This window comes from Cicer arietinum, chromosome 6, assembly GCF_000331145.2.
Source record: "Cicer arietinum cultivar CDC Frontier isolate Library 1 chromosome 6, Cicar.CDCFrontier_v2.0, whole genome shotgun sequence".
NCBI classification, from domain to species: Eukaryota; Viridiplantae; Streptophyta; class Magnoliopsida; order Fabales; family Fabaceae; genus Cicer; species Cicer arietinum.
The window spans coordinates 61,681,786-61,686,660 of record NC_021165.2 but is presented as its reverse complement, the minus strand read 5'-3'; the positions used below and the strand labels follow the sequence as shown (position 1 = coordinate 61,686,660).

Genomic DNA, 4,875 nt, shown 5'->3' with positions numbered 1-4,875 from the left:
CAGAATATTCATATCTAATAATTTACCACAACCAGAATATCAAAAAGGGGTGATTCATATCTAATAATTAAAAAGTCAAACTCTAGAAAGTATTTTGGGAAAAAATCAGAAGAAGAAGACTATTGTGGCAATAAGGGATCTAGAGAAGAAGACCATTCAAGAATAAAGTTCAAACAACAAACTGCAGAATAAATTAAAATATACAAGATCGATATACCTAATCATAAAAAGGCATCTACATATATTCACTTATATCGGGACAACCACTGAAAGAATAGTAACAGTATACAAGTGAATGTGTTCATAATGAAAGATTCATAATCATACCTCATCAAAAAGAATCCTATAAGCATTCAGATCATGATATATTTTCCGGTTTTCCATGCTACAATGATCTAGTGCCTGAGCAACGTGATATGCAACTCTAACACGCATTTCCCACGGTAATGGTTGCTTGTCCCCTATGAATGACATAAAACACAGAATTCAACAATTAAAAGTTTACGCAAACTAATTATCAAACAAAATCCAAAAACAGAAACAATAGTTAAATCAAAACCCTAATTATAATAAAAAGAAATAAAAACCCTAACACAATGCAAAATAAATTAGAAAAAGATGAACATGTTTAAAACAACAAAGATGAAAAATGTTATTTTTAACACGAGATTGAAAATGCTAACAAAAAGGAAAATGTTTATAACAACAAAGACGAAACTAACAATCAAAAATGAAACTAAGACGAAACTAACAGATTTAAAACAACAAAAACGAAAAAAGACAGTTTTGAAAAACGAGATTATAAAGTTTGGAACGAAAAAGGTTAGAGAGTTGAGAAATAAGAGATAAAGTGATAACCTAAAGTCGATGTGGCCGCCACTGACCGTCGTTGGCCGCCGTTGAGGCTTGAAGAAATTAGGGTTTACTGGTGTGAAGAATAGCGTTCGTGAGAGGATGATGACGAGAGAATGAGCTGTGGGTGGAATTGTGAGACTGATTAAAATTAGGGTTAGGGTTGAGACGTTGAGTTATAATATTGGGCCAAATTAAATTGGATTTAGTAGACCCAGTCCAACACTTACTAATAATTATTATAAACTGTTATCGGACGGATCGGTCACTGCCGGTCCAAAATTCATAACCCGAACCCGCCTGAATCTACCCTATTGAACCCTTTAACTGTACCCGTGTGACCCATTAGGTCCGATCCAACCGGCTCAGTTTACTTCACCCGCTGCAGGCCGGGTGGTATAAAGCGGGCTCATCTCTTTTGTCCAGCCCTAGTCTTAGTGACAAAAACTTAAATTCCAAAGTAACCCCTAATTCCTTAGTGAATTTAAGATTAGAATTAAGCCTTATCGTACATGAATTCTCTTGTTAAACTATTGTCTTTGCAACTAATATAATTGCTTTCATCACCTGCATCTATCCCTAGACTACAAATTCATGAATTTCTTATCTCAAACATTCGTAAAGTCCACCCCTGTTTCAAAATACAAATCATAGAACATTTTAATGTTGATCAAGCAATAAAAAGCATTAAGCATAGGGATGAGAAAAATAATTCAATAAACTCATTAATATAACTAGAAATCAAATCAGGAAAATAAAGGTTTCATCTTATTACACTCATCCCTAACAAATAGTTTTTAGTTACTCATGATAGAGATAGAAAAGATAGAGATTAGAGAAGAATTACAAGAAAGATTCATGAATGATTCTTGATAAAACTACTCAAATGGTGTTAGAAACGACCGTCTTTGAGTTTCTATGCTAGGGCACAAGTCTCTCAATTTCCCAATAGTCAAAAAGATCCCTAGAAAGTGAGAAAAAAAATATTTTAATGAATGATGTCGCATGCCATGCGCAACATTTTGCGCTTCAAGCGCGTCCCAACAGAGGCTTTAGCCTGAAAATGCGCCTCAGGCACGGCTGTTGCGCTTCAGACGCACAACTTCTTTGATTTGACGTTTTCTGCATTTTCTCCTCTTTTGAGTCTGAATTGGGTTCTGATGTCTTCATGAAAGTTATTGCTATGCAACTTAGCTTTCATTTGCACTTGGTTTGACTCCAATTGGACATCTACAACTCGAAATATGGCTGAAATACTCCACATAAGTAACATTGATTTCTCATCAAAATTCAACACTTCAATAAAACAAAGTAACAACGCAAACTCCGAAAAAACTCTACTTAATCAAGGAAATAAGAACATAAACATTTAATTAAATCAAATAAATAAAATTAACAAAATATATCAAATAACTCTTTAAATTAACTAATGAATAAAAGATAAATAAGACTAAAAACAAAAAATATGCATATGATGAAGAGTCACTAGTCCATTTATATGCATCCAATATGAACATATAAAAAATTCAGAAATTTGTGAATTGAGATCATGAACATTTATGTGAACTAAATTCACGTACGTGTACGTGAAATAATTCACGAAGATATTCATGAACACCTACTAGAACTCAATTCATGAATACCTACGTGACCTCAATTCACGTACGCCTCACCTATTTAACTTAGATCACATATACGTGATCTGAATTCACGCCGCATACGTGAATTGAGTTCATGTAGGTGTATGTGAACTGTATTCACGTAGTGCCTGTGAATTATTAAACTTCGTTGAATACGCAAACTTAAATCACGTATACTTACGTGAATTAGATTCACGTACTGCCTGTGATTTCTTAAATTTAATAAAAAAAACACAATCACGTGATTTCAATTCACATAAGTATATGGAATTTAAGTTTGAGTACAATGAATTATTTACACCATCATTCATAACATCATCAATTTCGGTTCAATACCATCATTCATTGCATCAACTTCCAAACCATCATACATTTCGTCAAAATCACGTTCCAAGCCATCGTGCATTTCATCAAAATCAATATCCAAACAATCATACACTTCTTCACTATTGTCTTCTTCTTGGTCCATTTATTTGCATCCAATAAGAACATTTAAAAACTTCTGAAATTTGTGAACTGTCATCACGAACGTTTACGTGAACTGAATTCACAAACACATTGACGAACACCTATGTGAACTCAATTTACAAATGCTTACGTGATCTCAATTCACGTACGTCTCACTTATTTAATTGAGATCACGTATACGTGCATTGAATACACGTAAGTCTACGTGATTTGAATTCACACCACATACGTGAATTGAGTTCATGTAGGTGTACATGAATTGTATTCACACAGTGTCTGTGAATTATTAAACTTCGTTGAATACTCAAACTTAAATCATGTATACTTACGTGAACTGGATTCACGTACTGCATGTGATTTCTTAAATTTAATAATGTACATGAATTCAATTCACATAAATATACGTTAGATTTGCGAACGATGAATTATTTACACCGTACGTGAACTGAGTTCACGTAAAATCCTCATATTTTGAAGAAAAAAGAAACTCAAACGCAGATAAATAAACATATCTTGTTGGTGACTTTAACCACAATATGAAGAGGAGACTTATGAGGTGTAAGTTATAAGTGGCTGATATAAGTTTTGAATAATTATGAGTTGTGATTAATGAATTATGAATGAATATTGATATGTGAGTTATGAGGTTAAAGATTATGATGAAGAGACATATAGAATTTAAAAATTTATATAAATAAGCAAAGACATTTTTGATATTTTGTTTTTATAAATAAAAAAAAATTGAGGAGTGTAAATAGAAAAAAAAATGTGAATAGCAAAATAGTTTTTTGGGATTCATGATTACCATTCTTGATCTTTTTTTTATGCGGATCTCATTATATTATCTTATATATGTTTATTAAGTGGTCCCTAATGATTCTACTCAATGAAAAAATTATCATTATTTATTTTTTCATTGCATAGAGCACCTAATTTGTTTGTTAATAAAGGTATATATTATATGAGTTGATAAATGTTGGACAAGTTTTATCTACTTGAAATGGCTTTCAAGGTGAGACTTTCTCAGTAACATTAATTTTAATCTTACTTTATTGCCTGTTTTCGCAATCAATCTTCACTATTAGTTAACAACAATTTTACATGCAAATTGGACGAAGAGACAATAATAAATACATATAACTTAATAATATTTATATTTGTCGATTGAATTAAAATTTAAGAATTAAAATTTATACTTTTATAATATTTATATCGAATAAATCTTTCTCTTCAAATCAAACCGTAAATATATCTATATTGATTATTATTCAAACACTAAAAATACAAACTAGTCAACAAAAATAATATATTAATACAATATTTCTATATTTTTTTATAAAACAATTAATACAATATTTCATATTCTTAATAAAATAAAAGATTGTCTTGTAAATGCTTTTCATACATTAGCTGTAGAGATATTTGCTATAATAGGACAAGAGTTCAAATCCAAAATTCTCATTTTTTTTATATAATTAATATGTTAGAAGATTTTAAAGATAAGAGAAAAAATAAATAAAAGATTTTATTTATGGAAAAATAAAATAAAACAAAAATAAATCAAAAAAGAAAAATAAGAAATCCAATTTGATCCAGACAATTTATCACCAAATAAAAAAATCAAAAACTCCAATAGAACTTGGTTTTAAGTGATTTTCAATTTTGAATTTTTCAGATTTCTACCCCTTATTAGCGTGTTCTTTTCCTATCGTGATTAGGTTTTCAAGATTTCCACCTTAACACTTTTCTCCCTCAATAATTGAACGCAATTCCCAATTCCTCCATTGTTTCGTTTCGATAGCACGATAATCGTACGACCTCGACAGTCTCCGCCGATTCGGTACATTACAATTTCTCTCAGAGGATAAGCTCTTATTTTCTATTCAATGATTTTATCACTTTTTTAACCTCTTCC

At 30.7% G+C, this 4,875-nt stretch overlaps 1 protein-coding gene across 1 annotated transcript in view; it reads left to right on the top strand.

Moving 5' to 3' along the window:
- Positions 1 to 4,607: 4,607 nt before the first annotated feature.
- LOC101511906 (uncharacterized) overlaps positions 4,608 to 4,875 on the top strand; it is a 4,057-nt gene continuing 3,789 nt past the window's right edge. The window contains exon 1 of the mRNA XM_004506186.4: positions 4,608 to 4,800. The gene's annotated coding sequence lies outside the window, so the exon portion shown is untranslated. The remainder of the gene's footprint in view (positions 4,801 to 4,875) is intronic.